The sequence below is a fragment of the Mesoplodon mirus genome, assembly GCF_964341445.2.
Source record: "Mesoplodon mirus genome assembly, chromosome: 1".
In the NCBI taxonomy this organism is placed as follows: Eukaryota; Metazoa; Chordata; class Mammalia; order Artiodactyla; family Ziphiidae; genus Mesoplodon; species Mesoplodon mirus.
The window spans coordinates 201,944,971-201,967,647 of record NC_138976.1 but is presented as its reverse complement, the minus strand read 5'-3'; positions in this window follow the sequence as shown (position 1 = coordinate 201,967,647).

The following is a 22,677-nucleotide window of genomic DNA, read 5'->3' as shown; positions in this document are numbered from 1 at the left end:
CCACATAGGTATGTCACCTTTATTTCCTAGAGAAGATGTTAGCATTTTCTAAATCCTCATCTACCGTGCCTGGCATGCATTATTTTATAGCTTTCTGGAAGTTTCATCAGCACCACTGGTATATCTGTAGTACGATGTGTCTGTGGAGAGTACAGAATGCAGGTCCGGGCTGGGGGCAACGGACTCTTCTAGCTACCACAGTGAGTGGTGCCCCTGCAAACCTGAGTAAGGAAGACAACTTGCCTTTGGGTGGGTAGTGTTACAATCTGCATGTCTAGGGGCACAAATGTAAAGACCGACCCTGTTCTGGGAATGATTATGATTCTGACTGACCTCAAAGGGGTAATTATGAAACCCCTGGATCATCAGGATCTGGATGTTCCCGACTTTTTCCATGGTGTGATCATGACAGAAAGTGTGGCTGTAGATATCTGGGAACATTTCCAGAAATGTCCTCCTGTAGGAGTTAATTATAAAGTAAATGTGTATAAAAGAGAAAATAATATTGAAACCTATCAAGGGGAGTAGATCTTAAGGGTTACTATTGTAGATGGACTACTTTGGAAAAAATCTTTTTCCCTTGGAGTATTAAGAAGTCATCGCATAATTGCCATCTCCCCACATTTTGTTCTAGAGTGCCTGGTTTCTTGATATCAGTGTGAGACCTCTTTTAAATAAAAATCTATTTGTAAAAATCCAGATCTGTAATATGTTCTAAATATCATTATAGTGTCTTTTAACTATAGATTAAAAATCACTTCATTTTCAACAAAATATTTCGATGTAAACATCAAATGTTTTGAAAACAAAGGGGATCTGTTTTTGTTGTTTTCTCTTTTATCTAATTTTTGTATCCATTTTGTCTGGGCATATTAAATGGTAAAAATATTTATAAGATTTGCACTAGGTGAATCTTCTTAAAAAGAAAATACGGAAGGCCACAGAGTCTGGGAATATTAATATCTTTTTAATAGATTGATCCCCCTTGATTTCTTATTCTGGAGTAAAGGTACAAGTTTTTCCATGAAAATTAGACACACAAATCATCTGACAGAATGTATGACAGATGGAAAATGATTGATGGGAATTTTGCTTTAATGCACATTGTTCATTGTAATTTTGCCCAGCTTAATGAACTGTGAATTAATAATGAGGAGCAACACATTCAACGTATTATAGTAATAAAGTGCTTTTATGGACATTTTTCATGTTTCCAGACTTTCTTGGCCACCCTGAACAATTTTAACTCAAAGGATTAAAAAATAATCGCTTATTTAACTGTGTTAAAATAGTCAACTTTGAAAAGGATATTTTGCTGTATGAACTTTTTCCTAATTGATTCCATTTTGTTCTGATCAGTAAACTTACCTGAGTAAGCTGCACTATTTAAAAAAATGTGATCTGATAGAGTATTAGATGACATACATGACCATAGTCCATTGTTTTCTGCTTCAACGACATAAGGGAGTAAAGTGAAAAATTAATAATTATACATTTTTTAATTAGGAGAATAGAAAAACTAAATTTCTTGTAGAAATAAGCCCAAAGAGTCCTCGTGTCAGCCCTGCTCCTCTTAAAAGACCGTGACGCTGTAATACCAATGGATAATCTGGGAGACAACCAGCTATCATTAAAATAGATTTTACCAAGGCAAGGACAATAGGTTGCTTATTAGCAGTGAGAAATCAGTAGTCTTTTAGAAGTGTACCCTTTGGAAAGTGTGAGATATATAATAAATGAAAGCCTTTCATTAGTCATTGTTATAAGCCAAATGTAGATTAAATGTACACTACCTTCAATTCAGATATTAAGATATCCTTCCCTCAGTAATTTTATGAGGTAACATGTAGAATGTCAAGCATAGGCTAAGTCATATATTTTATAATCTTTCAAAAATTTTTAAAGCCATGTGTTAACCCTATAATGAATATAAAATGGATCCTAACTGCATGTCTTAGAAAATGTGCATTTCATAGAATTATTTAAGAATGAATCCTTAATAGCCCATCTTTTTAAGTATGTTAGCTGAACGTTATGATTGTGTAATATCATTTTAGGGCATTACCACATTTTAAGAAATAAAATAATATTCAGAAGCATAATTTTGCCAGAATGTAAAATTTAAAACCAGAAATTTGACTTGTGAAAAATCCTCACATGATTATTGGCCTGTTCAAAAATAAAGCAAACCTCACAAACCTAATGCAAGCTATTATGTGCAAAATAATGTGCTAGTTACACAGCCCTCTGGGAAGTGAATGTGAGTCCGGATGCTTCTTTCTTGGTTTATTTCATTCCTAGAGTACCTTTGTTGCAGGTTTTTCTTATGTTCCCAAAGGAAACAAGTAAGCCATCTCAAGTTTAAGTTTTGTCCTCAATAAAGTAAAAAATGTGCCAGATACCATTTGACTGGATGATAACTAAAACTGGACAAATATTTTCTCTCACTGGAGACTGACAGTGTTTTAGTTGTGCTTAAAATTTGTGATTCTCCTAAAAAAGGGTACAAATGAAAACTTATGGTTACCAGGAGATAAGGGGGGAAGGATAAATTGGGAGATTGGGATTGACATATACACACGACTATATACAAAATAGATAATAATAACCTACTGTATAGCACGGGGAGCTCTACTCAATACTCTGTAATGGCCTCTATGGGAAAAGAATCTTTTAAAAAAGTGGACATATGTATATGTATAACTGGCTGCCTTTGCTGTACACCTGAAACTAACACAAATTTGTAACTCAACTATACTCCACTAAAAATCTTTTAAAATAAAAAAAATAGAGTACTACATGCATTTCTAAGAAATAAACATTATTTTCTTCATTCTTCTAAAATAAATAAAAATAAAATAATGTAATATGTGATTTTCAAGCTAATGAACACCTAAGAATGAAATTTGAAAATCTACATTTGGAATGTATAATTCTTTTGTTCAGAGGCAGTGACATTACAAAAGAACAAAACTTCTCAAACATTTCCCCATTTAGAGTAATGCTGACAATGAGTGTCTGGTGGATCTCAGAGGGGCACAACTGATAATATATTTATCATGCTGCCAGTTTGCTAAGTGGTTTCATATTCACTAAGAAAGACTTGTCAATGGATACTGAAGAATAGATGTGAGGTCTCTGTGAGGTCTTTGTGCCAAGTCTCTGTGTGTTGTCTCTGGGTGAGATCTCTGTGTGAAGTCTCTGTATGCGGTCCCTTTGGAAGGTATCTCTGGGAAATCTGTTAAATCTGTGCTAGGTTTCTTTCTGAGGGTCTGTGAAGCAACATGAGGTCCCTGTGTGAGGTCTCAGTATGTGATCTCTGAGAAAGGTGTTTGTGTGAGAAGTCTCTCTTGGGAGGTGTGTCTGTGAAGTCTTTGTGTATTGTCTCTGGGTCTCTCCATTTCTTTTTTTTTTTTGGTCTCTCAAATTCTTGTATCACTGTACCTTATGGAAGACGGAGCAGCAAGAGAAGGGCAAAGGGACTTGCTTCTTTCTGTTCTCTTGCTGTTCCATCAGCATCACCTGTCTGTGGCACTCTCCCAGCAGGAGCCAGGGGGGTCCAATCCAGCTTCCCCATATTCCCAGAGCTCACTTCTGGGTGCCACTGAGAGCACCCAGCAGCAGCCAGGCTCAGGTCCCAGCCCTGTCATCTCTTTCCTCTGGGTACCGACCCCTCCCACAAGTCCTGACTCCACTCTCACTGCTCTGCCTATTCTGGAGGCTGCCTTGGGAATTGGGGCCCAGAGGTAGGGCCCGGCTCCAGGGAGAAACCAGGGGTGTGAGCAGTCCTGTGCTCACTCTGCCCCCTCCACCCCAGGTCACAGCATTTCCACGTGTTGAGGGGCCTGACAGGGATGGGGGATGGGGTCCATTTCTGTTGTCATCTGGATCAGGGGCATCAGCTGGAACAGAAATCTCCACAATGAGATAGACACCACCTGGAGCTGTGTCCACCATGCGCCTTGCACATGGCAGAAAGCACCAAATCACTCTAGAGAAATTCTTCCTCATCTCCCTGCTTTTCCATATGGATGGGGGTCAGGAGACAAGAAAAGCTGTGCTAGAAGCAGATCAGTGGAACACCCCTGGATTGCACCCTGGCCCATCCACTTTGCACAGGTCACCTCCACACCACCACAAATCCTGTCTGATTGCTTCTTCACCTACCAGGCTCTGGGGTGATCAAGGACTGGGAGACAGGCAAGGCTTACTACACAATCACAGGCCAGTCCCCACCTCTCCCCTGGAGCAGTCCTTGGGCCATATGTTTATGTGAAGGTCACCAGACTAGGAGTCACATCCCAAGTTCCCTAGTCCTGGCTTTTACACCTATTGTTAAGTTATCCTTCCTAAAAGTCAAGAGGTGATGATGTGTAAGCTTATTAAATATAGTATTAAGAGATTAACCTTCCCTGATTTGCTTTAATTCTATAAGTTTGACCTTCTGTTTTGACCTAAAGGTGGTTTCTCTAGGTCTGTGATCTTAGAGTTGGAATAGGGTAGAGACCGTGGGGTGGGGCCATGATGAGCTACTGGACCCTTAACTTTTCCTCCCCTTTAGGCCTTTAGATGGTGGTTGTATGTCAGGCGGCTGCTCTTTCACAACTGCGCATTTATGGGAATCTGGTACCACTTTGCCTCCTTCCTTGGATCCAGTGATTTTTCTACACCTACATCCCACCCTAAATTCACAGTGTTTGACCATCAGATAGTTACTACCCACAGTCACACCCCTATTCCATTCATCCAAAACTCCTTCTCTGGGGTTAACATAGAGTGGAAGGTAGGTGACCCATGAACATAGCCATTCATTTATATGGGACTGGACTCAACACAGCCCTCAGCGGCCTCCCTGATACTCCCCCAACCTACACACACAGAGCTGGAAATGCCATCCTTGCTGCTGCTCTAAAGTCTAGGAAAAACAGAGGTGGGGGAGGGTGATGCTGTACATTTTATTATGCCTAAGCTAAAAGGGGTTCATAGGGGATATCTCAATCCCAGCCTTCATCAGAGAGAGAAGGAACTCTTAAGAGCAGATGTTGTATATTCCCTACCAAGAGATCCAGGGGCAAGGTTTCTCCCATTTCTGAACTCAGAGCCCATACTCTATTCCCCCCAAACTTCCATCCACTTGGCTCTGGCACTTCCTGAAGCCTGAATTGCAATGTCCGGCCCTATCGTGTAAACCTATCCACTACAGTTGCATAAAGTTCAAAGTAGCATAGAAGAAGCAGAAAGACTGGTTGAACCAGGTCCTTGGGTGTGGGTTTCATAGGTTTTTCCCATCTCATTGTTAGAGTAATTTTGGTTTGTGTAATGACAGTATCATAAGGTGCAATGAAGGGACATGAGACAAGGAGCAAGCTTGTGATGCTACTGTCCACCTCCCTCCATGCCCCTCCCTTCTAGAAGACAAAGTGCACAGCACAGACAGCAGCCATTACACTATGCTTTTATTAGAAAAAATATATGTATATATATATGTATTGGGGAACATTAAATATCTTGGATGTGCTAATGAGAAAATCATTTTCTCTACATGGACTGAATTTTTACTTGGAGACATGTTTTCCTACTAAAGGGAAGACTAAAGAAGGATTTTACTGTCGACCAGGCAAGACACCTCCCCAAAGATGACAATGCCTTGGACAGTGTTGATGGCAGGCTGGGGCACCTGGAATCTTTGGCCCATACTGGCAGGTACTAACTGGAAACAAACTCTTCTTGGGGGGCAAGGATGGGAGGCACCTTAGGCCCAGCTGCTCATCGTCGAACCTTACACTTTTCAAACTATGTTGGTGTCTGACTTCCCTTTACCTGATAGAACAACTCTGGCCCTTGGAGGTGGCTTTATGACCGCAGGCTGTATAGCCCATCATTCTCCCTTGCTCTGGGTAGGAGGTAAGCCTATGGTAGCCGAAACACCCACATACTGGGACTTGGAATTCCAGTTTGTGTTCATTTAACTTTGTGGCATGAAGTCCATGGTGAATTGCTCTTTTTTCTTCTGGGATCTGTCCAACAGCTGTCATGCGTGCCCGACCCTCAGCAGTCTCACTCTTCAATGTCGATCTGCTTTTGACTGATCCGTGACTCTGGGCAGTGGCTGATATGGGCTTTTTTTTTTTTCAGAGCATCTCGACCATTGACTTTTTTCTTGGGGAAAATCCACTTTAAAAATAGCCTCATCCTTTTTCTGAAGAGGCTTTCTGGAGGGCTATGTTTCTTCTCTGGCATGAGCTGGAGACATCTGCTCCCAATAGAGTCTGTTATTCCCCTGACCTGGGCAGGGCGGCTCATACTTCCAGCTTGAGAGGTCCCTAATTCTTTAAACCTTTCTTCATGCTCTCCTGGTTTATGCCTCCTACAGTCCTCTCTTTTGTAAGTAGGGGCAATCATCTTGCTCTGGCTCTTGCATGAGTCTTGGAGTTTTGAAGTTTCGGGCTCCTGCTGCCCTAGGTGGCTCCTTTGGGCTTCCATAAGGCCACTTGGCTCCTGGGAAGCTAACCTGTCTCTGGTGGGGACTCTCTGGGGATGGCACTGAGGCACCTGAGAAGCCAAGTTGTCTGCAGCAAGGAACCTGTGTTTGGGAAAGTCCTGAAGCTGGTTGTCTGACTGTACCTTTACTTTGGAGTTAAACTCACTAGCAACCTCCATGTTAAGGCATGGCTCACCTGGATGTTGGAAAACAGACAGTCTAGGTAGTAGGAAACTTCTACTGGCCCCTGGCACCTCTAAACTCCTCATATGTACATTTGTGGTTTGGGATTTTGTCAACACTTTGGTTTCCAAGATAACACTAGACTGTGGTTGAAGAGCAGGAGACTCCTTGGCCTCCACAGCCTCCCTGGCCTCTTCACCTCTCAAAGATTGGGATCCTAAGTTCACCTCCATCACTGTTACCCTATGGCAGGGGTCTCGTGAGGCCTGACCACCACTCTCCTCTCTTGGCTCATTCCTGACCATTGCTGAACTTGGACCTGGCTCTAGGCTGTCCCTCTTGACCCATTCCACAGTCTCACTCTTCCAGGTTCTGCCCACAAGGCTGAGTGTGAGGGACTGAGAAGGTGGCCTGCCCTCCTGTCCAGTCAGAGAAGCCTTTGAGGGCCCATGGTAGTCAGCAGATGGAATCGCTCCCAGGGCACTCTGGATTTCCTTACACACAGTGGAGGGGACAAGGAGAGGCCTCTTCAGGGTAGGAACTGACTCTTCTCTTATCACCTTCTCTCCTGAATGAGCCTGAGGAGGTTTCTCCAGGAACTCAGCACACTTGACTGTTGAGTGGGACCCAGATACACAGGTGGCTGAAGGGGAAGTGGCAAACTGTAGAACGGTGGAGGGTTGGAACTTTTTCGACTTAAAGAGATTTATGGGCTTGAGGACCTTGAGGGGTAGGGTCCACCTGTGCTTTACCCAAAACCTTATAATACGTGCTTCCAGCACCTCTCGAGTGTCTGGATCAAGGAAGGAAACCCTACAAGAGGTGTTCATGCAGGGTTCCCAACCCTTCAAGCAGTATCTTCCACAGGCTCCAGCAGGCACTGCTTTGCACGTCTCACCAGGAGGGTCTTGACATGAGACTTGATGAAAGTTGCCCTTGCCAGGAAGCCTCCCCAGGCAGCTGTAGGAGAGCAGATGGGGCCAGGATGGCCGGATAGGACAGGCAGGGGTTGGCACCTGCAGCCCAAGAACCCTCCTCTGCCCCCACACTGACTTCATAATGCTCCTGCTCTCCTTCACCCTAGGGCTTTAGCCACGCCCTCCCATGGCTCCCCCTCCCAGGGCTGGGGTCACATTAGAGGCTCTGGGAGGAAGGACGACACAGGAGAGAAGGGGAAAGATTCTTTACCTTTGCAGAAGTGAAACCATGTTGTGCGTCCCCTCCAGTTCTTCCAGGCAATCTCTGCAAGCTGGAAATCAGGAGACTGGGTCATGGTGGTGAAGGCAGAGGCCTAAGAGTCTTTCAGGAGGCTGAGTGCAATGGCCCTTTAAGGGAAACCTTTGGAGGATTAGACTCTGGAGCCCAAGTATCAGTGTCCAAGGCCACATGTCCCTGACAGTGATGGGCTCACTTGAAAAGGGTTTGTCCTTTGCAAAGTGCTTCCACGTTCATTAGGCTCTGTTAATTAGGCTCAGGCTCTGTTTCCTGAGGAATAAGCTCTGCCCCTGGCATCCTCAGAGACCGTGAAGCTGGGCCCTCAGGACTAGGAGAGATGGAAGCTAACTCTCGGGTCACGCAGGGCTGAATGGCAAAGGCTTACCTTTCAAAGATCCACTTTTCTTCCTACTCCTGCTCCTCCCCTTCAGCTTTACTTGAGGCTGAGAGATAAGAAAAAGTGAGGGGCGAACACCCAACTCTCACTGTCCTCTATCTAGGCAAGCTGTGTTCATGAACAACATGACTTTCTACATTTAACTAAAACTCTGTGGGTTTTTTTCCCCTTTTACTTATTTTTAAAGTGGATAACAATATTTTCAGTTTTTCTTCTTTGAAGAGTGCAAAGAAGGTTTTTTTTTTTTTTTTTTTTTGGGTGGGCAGGTATTCGGGCCTCTCACTGTTGTGGCCTCTCCCGTTGCGGAGCACAGGCTCTGGACGCACAGGCCCAGCGGCCATGGCTCACAGGCCCAGCCACTCCGTGGCACGTGGGATCATCCCGGACTGGGGCACGAACCTGCGTCCCCTGCATTAGCAGGGGGACTCTCAACCACTGCACCACCAGGGAAGCCCAAGAAGGATTTTTTAAGTTTTAATCACCATAGATTTCTTCTGTCACTGTTCCTCTGATCAAGAAATACACACATTCTCAGACCTAAATGCCCACGTGAGCTTTGTCAGATAGGATTCTGCTTCCCAAGGCCAGACCTCTAGTCCATCCTCTTCTCTCAGGCTCTCAGGGGCTCAGCCCCAACACAGAGGAAGGTCTCACTTGAGACACCCGCTGTGGGAAGGTGGCTGGTGAACCAGGGCTCAGGGGTCAGCCTTCCTGCAGAGATTGAACTCTTAGTAATCCAGTCCTTAACCATTAGTCACTGCATTTGGGACTTGCCCTGGAGCCCTCTACCATACCTGAACTCCTGGTCTAAGATCTTAGGCTAGAAATCCTCATGCCCACTCTAACCCCTCTCTGGCCTGGCTTTTCCCTAGAAGGATGATGTTCTATACTTTTCTGAGAGTTCCCATCTCAGGAGTCTCTCTACGTGGTTTAGAAAAGTGGAAATAAGAATAAGAAAAAAAGAGAATCTCTGCTGGGATTAGGCCAAAGGTTTCTTACCTTCCTGATGTTTCTATGTTTCCTAGGTGGTGCTAAGAATAGATTACTCTGGAAGCAGTGGAGTAACATTAGGAAGAGCCCCAGTCCACACAGGAACCCAAGGATGATATCAATCACCCAGGAAGTTGGGCTGGATCTCAGCCAGATAGCAACAATGTCTTTCAAAGAAAAGGGATTCTCCATCTTCTGAACTGCATTGCTGCCCTCAGGCAACAGAGCACTGGGAGTTCACTTGATGGCAGAACCCCAGGCCTGCATCACAGAGCTGTGGCCTTGTCACAAAGGGCTCCTGAGTGTGGGGGAGGGGCAATAAGAGAAATAGGCTGAATCACTGCCCCTCCTTCCCTTCCCATCCACACCCACAGACACCTGCACCCTCCTGGGGCTTCCAGATCCCTCCTTCCAACTACTCTCATCCTGTCAGAGAGACCTTAGCCAATTTTCTCTTCATTCCATCTGGAGCCTGGTTCCTTCATCCATTAGAGACCTTTACTTGAGGCCCACCAACTTGATAACTCTTGAACATCTTAAGCTGACCCTGGAAGACTGGCTGTTTCACAGACATTTTTACTCAGGATTTCCTTTGTCCTCAGCTCCAACTTTCCCACATCATGTTTGTGTCTTGTGTAAACCCAGGGATAGAACTTGAATTTCTTTTACACTGATTTAGTTTTGTGAATTTTGAATAGTGTATGTTTTGCCTCATTTTCTATCAGAGGGAACTACACACAAAAATTAAAATAATTTATTTTTCAAAATTCATAAGTATGAAAGAATTATAAATAGTTATGTAATAGGGAAGAACAAATCTGCCTCCACATGAGATCTTTTTTTACTTTAATCTTTATGCTTTGTTGCCTGAGCTAACTCTGTCCATCCCTGTGATCCAGGCTGGCTCTGCACTTTTTGTAAAACAATGTTGCCTAGAGCCTGAAATATATAGGATAGACTATTTCTAAGGCTCTGACATTTTTTTTTTTCTTTTTGTTGTATGCGGGTCTCTCACTGTTGTGGCCTCTCCCGTTGCGGAGCACAGGCTCCGGATGCGCAGGCCCAGCGGCCGTGGCTCACGGGCCCAGCTGCTCTGTGGCATATGGGATCCTCCCAGACCGGGGCATGAACCTGTATCCCCTGCATCGGCAGGCGGACTCTCAACCACTGCACCACCAGGGAGGCCCGAGACTCTGACTTTTAAGAGCCCATTCATGGAGATAAAAAGTTGCAGAACAGAGAATAATAATTGTTTTCTTGGAGGTTTACAGGAACACATGACCTGACCAGGATCTGACCCATCTGGCCAGCCTCTAGAACAAAGGATCCAACACCAAGATATTTGCAACAATTAGTCATGCCCCTCCCTCACCTTGCCTTTAAAAAGGCTTTGCTGAAAGCCTTCAGGGGGCTTGGGGTTTTTCCTGGGCATGAGCCACATGTCTTCTTGCATGGCACTGTGTAAACCTTTCTCTGCTTCAAACTCTGATGTTTCAGTATTTAGCCTCACTGTGCATCAGGCACACAGACTTGCATCTGGTAACAGTTAAACCTTCAAATGATGTTTTTGTAAGTTTGTAGTGTTTATAATTCTGGAGTTAGTAAATCTTTAAACTGCACAAAAACTTTTGGGACACACTGCAAACACGCACACACACACGTACTCATGTTCCTTAACCAATCTAGTACTTTCAAATCCAATAATCCATACTTTTCTACTTAAAAAAAATCTTTCATATGTTGTCTCAACCCAACTTCTTAGTTTGCACTGATAAGCCAGTCCCCACTCTCCAGATAAATTTTGAAATATGTGGTCTTAATCCATTAGGGCTGCTATAACAATATACCACAGACTGGGTAGATTAAAAACAACAGACATTTATTATCACAGTTCTGGAGGCTGGGAAGCCCAAGATCAAGTCACCAGTATGGCCACCTCGTAGTGAGAGCTCTCTTCCTGGTTCACAGCTGGAGCCTTCTCTCTGTATCCTCATATGATGGGAGGAGGCTAGAGATATCTCTGGAGTCTCTTTCATAAGGCACTAATCCCATTCATGAAAGCTCATAAGCACTTTTGCACGGCCCCGCCTCCTATCTTTAAGAGGTAGGATTTCAACAGGTAAATTTTGAGAGAACATTAACATTCAGACATGTGCACTCATTCTATACCCGGAAGCTAGGAATGGGTTAGGGTGAGCCAAGGTCCTGACCCTAAAGGGCTGTAGGGTGAAGAGTAGGACTAGGGGTCAAACCCTTGGGGCTGAGCCAGGTCTTGAGCAGCCTCTTCAGATATTCCTAGTGTGTTATGGATGTATTCTCTTTTCTGAGTGTGCCTTGCCTTTCCTGCCCCATCCTCCCAGGCCCCTGAAGCTTCAAGTCCAGCCTGAACCATATAGAAAGGGAGCTTTGAGTCTTACACAAAATTCCCTTATGACATCCCTTAGCAGTAACACAAGATTCACTGAAGGATTCACATGGTAAATATGCCTTAATGCCCCATGAGGGCTTTAAAATAATGTGTATTCTCTGCTTGTTGGTCATAATTTTATACAGTTTTAGTGGGAACGTGGGCATGTGAGTTTATTTGGCTATATTGCCATGAATGTGCACTTTCACAAACATATCTCCTACATTTACTATTTTTCCTAGTCTTTTCCTCCCATATGATATTCTCACCTTAATTCAACCTTTTATCAAAATTTAGACTTAGGTCTGTCACCATGTGGACATGCTTTGTAACAAAATAGCTTCAACTGAGGAGGTCAGTGGAAGGCCTGGACCAGCTATCTTGGTTCCATGATAGTAAGCAAAGGATCGCAAACTACCATGTTAAGCTTAAGCACAAAGCAAAGTTGATTTAAGCATAGGTACACTCTCAGAGAGGGAGAGAGAGAAGGAGAGAGAAAGAGCAGGCTGTTTCTGAGAACAGGCTATTTCAGCGAAGTGAAGCAAGCCCAAAGCAAAGTATATCGAAGCAAAGGTACACTCTCGGGATGGTGGGGGGGATGCGTGTACTGTTTCTGCAAATTGAAAGCAGCATTCCTATAAAGGCTTACGAGCGCTTTTTTTTTTTTTTTAAGAAGATGTTGGGGGTAGGAGTTTTTATTAATTAATTTATTTATTTTTGCTGTGTTGCGTCTTCATTTCTGTGTGAGGGCTTTCTCTAGTTGTGGCAGGCGGGGGCCACTCTTCATCGCGGTGCGCGGGCCTCTCACTATCGCGGCGTCTTGTTGCGGAGCACAGGCTCCAGACCCGCAGGCTCAGTAGTCGTGGCTCACGGGCCTAGTTGCTCCGCGGCATGTGGGATCCTCCCAGACCAGGGCTCGAACCTGTGTCCCCTGCATTAGCAGGCAGATTCTCAACCACTGTGCCACCAGGGAAGCCCCTTACGAGCGCTTTTAAGGAGCACTTGGCAGAGAGGCGGGGGTGAGTGACAAGGATCATTATTTGATTGACAGTCCTGAGCTATGTATCAAGTTTTCTGCTTCGCATGCTCTCATCCTTGAATCCCCAAGAAATGCCTACTGGGTGGGGGGAGGGCCAAAACCACATGTAATTTATTGTAATTATGGTATAATGAGTTTGGATTTACTATAGGTTATACGCCTGTCTGGTCTGGGCATGCACAGCCTGGAGAAGTCCCCTTGTGTTACTGTGCCTCTCTTTATCAGGATAAGCTGCCCACCACCAGACCATAGTTTCTCCCGTTCTGGGTGGAGTCAAGGGAGGGTCCCCAGATGGCTGCGTGTGACTCAATTTCTTCTTCTTGTCTTTCCACCACTGTCACCTCCTTGCTGCTAATGTCTGACTAACTACCTAACAGGTCTTCTTTGCATTCATATTTGCTCTCTAAATTTTCTCTATTACTTTATTTTCAATATGTTTTGTTTGTTGGGGGTTTTTTTTGGAAATTTAAAAATCTTATGATAACATTTACCTTGATTTATTTAATTATTGTTCTACTGTTATTGATTTCTGCCATCTTATTTTATGCTTTATTTTCTACATTTTCTTTATTATTTCTTTTTTTTCCCTTCTTTGGCATCTTCCATTTTACAGGTCAAGGGTACTTATGTTTGTTTGACATTTGGGAATTTTTAATATTGTAATGGTTTTTTACCTTGAATTATGTTAATTTTCTCCTCAATTTCTTACCCGTGGATGAAAAATGTTCCCTGCCATATCAGTAGACAAAGGATGTTGCAGTCATCAAGTCAGATGTCAAAGCAGGAACCCTCAACTGTGCACCTTGAGGGGATTCGGGATGGAGAAAAACAGGGTACTGATTCTAGAGTTAAGGTGCACATCAAAGGAATGATTTCACGGAGCCCAGATTCTTTCATCTTCTCATACATAGAAAAGTGCTAAAGTCCTTAACTTGAGATGTCTAGTTTTCTTTAATTAATAGTAACCTTTTGATTTTCTGACTACCTGGTTTTGGTTGACTCCTCCCTTAGGTCTTCTGAGCAGTTCCTCAGAGTGATCTGACAGGCTGTGTTCTGGGCTTAAGTCCTCAGAAAATCTGCCAAATAAAACATAATTCTCCTTTTGGGTTGTGCATAGTTTTCAGTCATCAGTCTTGGCAACCAATGAAGGGGCCCAGAGCAGACTTTTCTTCTTTGCCTGAACTCTATGAGGATCCAGAGTCCTGGCACCAGCAGAGGCTTCTTGGGCCTGTCCGCTTTCTCAGAGAGTCCAGACGAATTTGGGTGAGTATCTCCTGGTTCTTGGATCTCCAGTTTTGGTTGATGATCCTAAGTTGTATGCAGTGGTGTTCAACTCTTCTCTTGAGTAGTAGGTTATCCTTGAAACTTGGTTTCAAGAAGAAGTACCTGGGTCATCCTCAGTGAAAGACACTGGGAAGATTTTTACTCAGTTTAAACACTGAGAGCTTATCCTCAGTAGAAAAACACTGGGAAGACTTTTGCTCAAGTGGGTTAGCCTCACTTAAAAGACACTGGGAAGATCTTGCTCAGTGTAGACACTGTGTGGTTTATCCTCAGCTGAAAGACTGGGGAGACTTTGCTCAGGTGAAAGACACTGAGTAAAAGTTGGACTGGGTAATTAGGTGGAAGACTAACCTGTCTTCCTTGAATTGGCTACTTTAATAGAGTTTGTCAAAATAAAAGTGATCTTCACAAATTGAACTCAGAATGGGGAACTTAGCTTTCGATACAAAAGAAAAAGGAACAACAGATTTCCAGCCTCCAACGGATATCCTGGCCAGGTTTATGTCCATACAAAATTTACATTTACAAGTGCTTACTTACGTGGGACTTAAAGAAAATCTTGCCCTAAAAATGACTAAGATAGGACTCTTTTATTGCATATGCAGTTAAGTTAGAAAAAGCTGGCTCGATAAAAACATCTTTTCAGAATTCTGACTTCAAAAAAACAAAAGGCTTTCTAGGGGAAACTTGCATTTCTCTTCCCGTGTCTTTGAAATGTAAGTGTTCTGATATTCTTCTGTGTGTGTGTGTGTGTGTTTTGAGAACTTGGTCACTACCATCCAAAAGTACTTATATGGTGTACATTTGGCAGCCAGTCAAATAGACTGGGATTCTGAGTAGTCTTTTGTCTGACTGTACAACTCTCAGGGGCTTTTTGCCATCTTAACCTTCATTGTGTCAGCCTGTACAACAAAGACCATTACTTTCTTAAACTACTTTTGGGAGTAAACTTTCTGGATCTTATTTAGAGAGCATCCTTTACACTCTTTTGTGGGGAAGCCTCTTGCGTCTTATTGGTTTGAGTCACTATTAAGGTATACCTCATTTATGGCCAGATGATGGATCCTTCAAATTGGAGAAACTTCTAAATTGGTAAATTTTTAGAGAGCTCTCATTATAAACAGCTGTTTCATTGGCTCCTATGGGGGGGCGGAAATGCTGGAAATTAGTCATATAATGGTTAACCTAAAAACTCCTTTAGTTTCAAACAAACCCAAAAAATTGGTTTGGGAAACCTTATTTGTGGTCTCTGCTTCCCCTAAATGGGTCTTACAGATGCTAATAAAAACATTAGAATAATTATTGTTAATTAGGTTAAGTAACAGGGAAAAAAACTGAAGGAAAAGCCTAAAAACTTTTTCCCAACAAGGTGGAAATTTTAAAGGGACTTCTCCTAAATGAATAAGAAATCTTTAGATAGTTATTTTAAAGTGGGATAAATAAAACAGACATTAATGAGATAAATCAAAGATTGGATACAATACTGCCTAAGATTGGATGGGCCAAAGGGATCTCCTACTTGTCATCAACATTAAAGGGCCAGACCCAAACAAGTCTGCCCTATTTACCCCAGTTTAAAGTACGTATATTTTATTACATGTAAATTTTATACACGTAAAATTACACCGAGATACCTGACCAACAATTACTTGGGGCAAAAGTTAGACCAATTAATCAAGTTAAAAGATTGACAAAAGTGCCTGAGTCCCTTGGTTCAACCACTCTCTGGGGACCCCAGAGTCTTTATAAAAATTGGTATGTTTAAATGGGCATTGTGTAAGATAATTACCTCTCTTTTGCCTAATTATATTGTGTGGGATAGACATGTTTCACTGGGGAATTCTTCCCCTGCCTGATATTATAAGATGGCATATGAAGGAAATATTAATTAAACATACTAAAGGAAACCAGTGGGATTACCTGAGCCTATACAATATAAAGTAAGAACTGACAGCTAATATTTAAGGGATAATAAAAATAAATAATGGAGACCTTACTCTGGGTCTAACCTGTGCACTCAGAAAGAGGGTCTTTGTTGAATGCCTTATGCAAGTTTTGAAGGTATGATCAATTAAACCATAAAGTTCTAGACTATAGAATTCTGAAATTTCAGTCTAGTTGGAAATCTTCTCACTGATACAGAAAAGCAAGTTAAAGAAAACGTAGTTGGGCAAATCAATCTTTTAATATTATTTAGGTGACAGGCCAGTTCTTTGGGGAATTAAAAGCAACTGTCTTTGTCTTGCAAATCGGTACAAATCAGAAATGTAAATACAGACCACAATGACCTGAGACTGAGCCTAATTAGCTAAATTAGGTAGAACCTGAAACCAAGGTTAAAAAAGGGGAAAAGTGGCCTTTTAAAACTCAAACTGCTGATTAGTCAGTCAAGAAGACGGAGGAGTAGGAAGATGTGGAGTTCATATCTCCCCACAAATGCATCAAGAATACATCTACAAATGGAACAATTCTCCCAGAGCACCTGATAAACACTAGCAGAGGACCTCAGGCACCTGAAAGGACAAGAACGATCCCCACGTAAGCAGGTAGGAAGAAAGAAAGAAGAAGGGAAAAGGAAGAGCAGATGAAGTGGGACGTGACCTGTGACCCTGGGCGGGGGAGCGGAGCTGAAGGTGAGAAGAGGTTCCCGCATCTGGGGAAGCAGCGGGGAGAGAAGCTGGGGCAGAAGGAGAAATTTGGTGGCTCAGAGAACAGTGCAGCAACCAGTCTGTGGCAGGCAGGAGAGAGTGAGGCCTACACAAGTGGTCTGGCCACAGCTCTGCATGCCCCAGCCGCTGGGGACCACTGGTGCACACGGGGGCTGAGTGTTGGAATGTGGGGTTTGAAGAGCAGACCCAGGAAGGGGAATGATGTTGGCTGTGAGGGGACAGCTCAAGGGGATAGGAGTGAGGAGCTCCACAACAAGGAATGCTCCTGGAGGAAGCCCAGACCAGCAGAGAAGCAAAGTGCCACTGCTGAGTGATGCACAAAGGGCGGGGCCCCCATTGCAGCCTCTCTCCTCACGCACTGACCCCTGCCTCCACAGGCACTAGGAAGGGCTCCTGCCAGAGTGGCTCACGGGCCCCCAGCCATCATCACCTCAGCACTCTCCTGCTTGGGTGGCCCATTTGCCCAGCTTGCCACCTTGACTCCCTCCTGCCTGACAGGCTCGTACATCCCATAGCCACCCAGCACCCTCTCACCTGGGCAGCCTGCCTGCCCTGATTGCCGCTTCTACATCCTCCTGCCTGACAAGCTCATGTGCTCCAGCAGCCTTGGGAGCAGACGCCAGTGGGTGGCCCACATGCAGAGATGGGGCTGAAACCACAGCTGAGTTCCAGGGGACATGCAACTAAGGAAGAAGAGCTGAAATCTCTCCTCATGGCTGTGCAAATCATGGCATTACACTTCCTCTGATGGCTTCCTAAATTCAGCACCTGGGAACATCCCAATGGACAAGTGCTCCTGCAGCTGAGACAGGTCTGGCTTTAGCAGCTGTGGGTTTTGTGGGCACATACATGCTGGGGTTTGGCCAGGCCAGAGTCTGAGCTGCCTCCGTATCTCACATAGTGGGTCCAGGTACATAATTACCGCAGTCCTGGGACCTGACCTCAGTGGATCTGGGCCAGTGGCCTGGTGAAAATGATGCCTGAGTCACCAGGGCCAGTTGCCGCCATAACCATGGTTAAGGTGGGACTGAGAGCAGTACCAACAGCAGTGTACTTTGTAAGCCCACACAATGGGCGGGAAGGAGACAAAACAGAGCACACCCACAGGTGGACACCTCCAGAGGAGGAATACTCAACGGCTTCTGTCCCAGTGGGGGTGCTCCAGTCCTCCCGACCTCACACTGCAGATCAGAAACACAGCTAAGAAACAGACCTGACGGCCTCTGCTCCAATGACTAGGGATCAGAACCCAACCCGGACAAGGCAGTGACAGCCACAGAGGAAAGGGAACTTTCTGCTGAATAAAAATCAATATTAAGAAAATCAACAGGAAAGATCAAACTTGGAAAAAGTTTGCAATATCAATATCTGGCAAAGAACTTAGATACAGATGAAAGAATTTTTACACTTCAAAAATAAAAAGACAATCCAATGGGAGAAAATGGCAAAAATATATTTATGGATATGTTATATATATAAATATAAAGTATATGTATCCATGAATATATGCCTATTGGCTATTTGCATGTCTTCCTTTTATTTTTAAGTGCCTAATTACATTATATATATATATATATATATATATATATATATATATATATATATATATACACACTATTACATATAAAATAGATAACTAATAAGAACCTACTGTATAGCACAGGGAACTGTATTCAGTACTCTGTAATGACCTATATGGGAATAGAAACTAAAAAAGAGTGGATATATGTATATGTATAACAGACTCACTTTGCTGTACAGCAGAAACTAACACAACATTGTAAATCAACTATACTCCAAAAAAATTAATTAAAATATTTACATATATTGTATACAACATATATATTAAGTATATATAATTTATATATATTTAGAGATTGCTCCATCAAAGACGTACAAATTATAATTATGATGAGATACCACTACATACCACTATAATGTCTAAAATTTAAAAAACTGTTAATATCAAGTTTTGGTGTGGACCTAGAGAAACATGAATACATTGTTAATGGGCTTGTAGCATGAAAGCTTTAAAGTTAAATATACATTTGCATATGACCAAGCAATTACCTAATAGTTCATACTTATCCAAGAGATATGAAGTCTTAGGTCACACAAATTTGTTCACAAAAATGTGTAACACCATTATTCATAATAGGTAAAACTGGATATGACCAAAATATCCAAGATATTTTTTTTAACATCTTTATTGGAGTATAATTGCTTTACAGTGGTGGGTTAGTTTCTGCTTTATAACAAAGTGAATCAGTTATACATATACATATGTTCCCATATCTCATCCCTCTTGTGTCTCCCTCCCTCCCACCCTCCCTATCCCACCCCTCTAGGTGGTCACAAAGCACCGAGCTGATTTTCCTGTGCTATGCGGCTGCTTCCCACTTGCTATCTATTTAACGTTTGGTAGTGTATATATGTCCATGTCACTCTCTCACTTTGTCACAGCTTACCCTTCCCTCTCCCCATATCCTCAAGTCCATTCTCTAGTAGGTCTGTGTCTTTATTCCCGTGTTACCCCTAGGTTGTTCATGACCTTTATTTCCCTTAGATTCCATATATATGTGTTAGCATACGGTATTTGTTTTTCTCTTTCTGACTTACTTCACTCTGTATGACAGACTCTAGGTCCATCCACCTCATTACAAATACATCAATTTTGTTTCTTTTTATGGCTGAGTAATATTCCATTTTATATATGTGCCACATCTTCTTTATCCATTCATCCGATGATGGACACTTAGGTTGCTTCCATGTCCTGCCTGTTGTAAATAGAGCTGCAGTGAACATTTTGGTACATGACTCTTTTTGAATTATGGTTTTCTCAGGGTATAGGCCCAGTACTGGGATTGCGGGGTCGTATGGTAGTTCTATTTTTAGTTTTTCAAGGAACCTCCATACAGTTCTCCATGGTGGCTGTATCAATTTACATCCCCTCCAACAGTGCAATAGGGTTCCCTTTTCTCCACACCCTCTCCAGCATTTATATGACACTGGCACAAAAACAGAAATATAGATCAATAGAACAGGATAGAAAGCCCAGAGATAACCCCACACACATATGGTCACCTTCTCTTTGATAAAGGAGGCAAGAATATACAGTGGAGAAAAGACAGCCTCTTCAATAAGTGGTGCTGGGAAAACTGGACAGGTACATGTAAAAGTATGCAATTAGAACACTCCCTGACACCATACACAAAAATAAACTCAAAATGGATTAAAGTCCTAAATGTAAAGCCAGACACTATCAAACTCCTAGAGGAAAACCTATGCAGAACACTCTATGACATAAATCACAGCAAGATCCTTTTGGACCCACCTCCTAGAGAAATAAAAACAAAAATAAACAAATGGGACCTAATGAAACTTCAAAGCTTTTGCACAGCAAAGGAAACCATAAACAAGATGAAAAGACAACCCTCATAATGGGAGAAAATATTTGCAAATGAAGCAACTGACAAAGGATTTATCTCCCAAACTTAGAAGCAGCTCATGCAGCTCAATATCAAAGAAACAAACAACCCAATCTAAAAATGGGCAAAACACCTAAATAGACATTTCTCCAAAGAAGATATACAGATTGCCAGCAAACACATGAAAGGATGCTCAACATCACTAATCATTAGAGAAATGCAAATCAAAACTACGTTGAGGTATCACCTCACACCGGTCAGAATGGCCATCATCAGAAAATCTCCAACAAGATTTATATGGGTGAACCAGTTGTGGTATATCAATACAATGTCATATCATACAGCAGTAGAAGGATAGAATTATGAGGAATGCAACAAGGATGAATCTCAGAAACACTATGCTGAGAAAAAAGCTAGACACACAAGAGTATGTACTTTATGTTTCTGTTTATATGACTTTCTAGAAAAGGAAAAATGAATCTATGGCGACAGAAAACATATCAGCAGTTGCCTGTATCAAATATGGAGTAGAGAGTGACTGCAAAGAGGAAAGGGAAAACTGCAAAGGGGGGTACTAGGAAAATTGTCTACCTTGACGGAAACAGAGTTACAAAATATTTACATTTGTCAAAATTCATTAAAGTGGACATTCAAGTTAGTATATTTTTTATATTATACCACAATATATTTCTTTTAATAAAATAATTATGAAGAGTAGGTAAGTGGGCAAAGGACCTGAACGCCAGCTTTAGCTATGTTAGAGCTGTAAAATCAAAAAAAGATCAAGTTGCCCCTAATTTAAAAACCAAGAAAATGCATAGGAGTTGAGGAATAGAGATTTTAACTTATTTTAAGAGTGACTTTTCTAACAATTAGAGCTTCCTAAAAATGAAATAAACTTATTTTGAGTTGGCAATTTATTTCTCAGTGAGGACATTCAAGTACAAGAGGACAATCATTTTTCAGGTATGTTGTAGAAGTGCCTTAGAGATTGAAATTTGCATTAACCAATATTTAAGATGATTCAATAACATCAGAAAATATGCTATATTTATATAGGCTCTTTTATGGTAGAGTTCTGTCTATAATGTTTTCTAAAATATCCTTTGAATTAATATTTCAATAGTAGTCTCCAGTGCTGCAAATGTAGGCCAGAAAGTTAGATCTGTGCACAGTCTATTTTTTAAGAAGCTTGTAATCTGGAAGAGAAGATAGACAAAAATGTTGTAGCAAAATGCAGTAAGTTTCATAATAGAGATATCCTCATGCTCTTATATGACATGGAAGCAGTGTCACATTCTTAATATGTCATCTTTTTCTGAAATACTTCAGTATGAATTTCTAACAATGATAATAATTAATTAAGGCATGAATTATTTACAGAGAGATACTAGTTATTCCTAAAATATTTGGAGATTGTTTTAACATGAAGGTATTTCTTAGAATACCTCCAGTAAAGTTCCAAAACGTGTCTTTCAAAGCCTAAATGTGTTTGTACAATCCTGAAAACCTCAAGGAAAAATGTGAATGTTGCTGATTATCCACCATTTAAAGTTTTCTAGGCTTTGGCATTTTTCTGTAAGTATAAATAGTTGACTATGAACTATGCAAAGAGTTGTTTTACCTGAATTTCTTTGAGATCCATCAGATGTGGCCATTAAAATGAGTCAATCTCCTCCATTACAACTACTCACTGTGCAGGCTTCTAGTCAAGCATTGGTGGAGATAGCGCAGCTCAATTTAAATGTAAAATTCAAGGTAATGTAACTAAACAAGTTAGTCCTATCCTTTTCCCCTTACTTTCCCTTAGAGAGTTTTTGAAGTTAGGGAATTGTAAAATGAAAATATTAAAACAAATTTAATAGCAAAATGTCATTGATATCATTAGTGAAACCAAGCCCAGTTTCCATTTACCCCAAAGTATAAATTGCCTATCTGAGAAGCAGTTCAAATTTAAGTCATGTCAGATTGGTGGTCTTTCTGAGTTTCAGTTTGGAACTCTTATTTGAAGTCATTGTTTCATTCAAGAGCATCTCAATATCAATAGCAGGTTTTCTACTTCAGCAAAAGCCTTGATGTACATCAGTGCCATTGGGTCCAGAGGATAGCCTCTTTGTACGTTTTTTTCTGCCAGTCTCACTGCAATGTTAAAGTCACTGATAACACAGAGCACATTTCTAATCCTAACTATATGCCCTAATTTTGGCAGAAATCCACTCCTCCACTTTTATGCAATGTATTAACAACCAGAAATTTAATTGTCTTTGTTGAGACTGTAATATCAACGTGAAGCATTCCTTTTTTGAAGCTCAAATTCTTAACACTTGCTTTCCCCTTTGCAAGAAATACTTACTCCTTTACTCCCTTGTCCCCTTAGGCTACCTACGTCATACTTCAGTTAAAAAGACATTTCACAAGGGATGCCTTTCCTCATCCTTCCAGGTGAGAAAGGCTCCCTGTCCCATGGCTCATAGTACCCTGTCTATATTTACTACAATTAGTAATTATTCTTTAGACTGCAGGCTCTAAGAAATATGGACAATGCTTGCTTTTCCACACCTTGTATTACCAGCACCTAATGCAG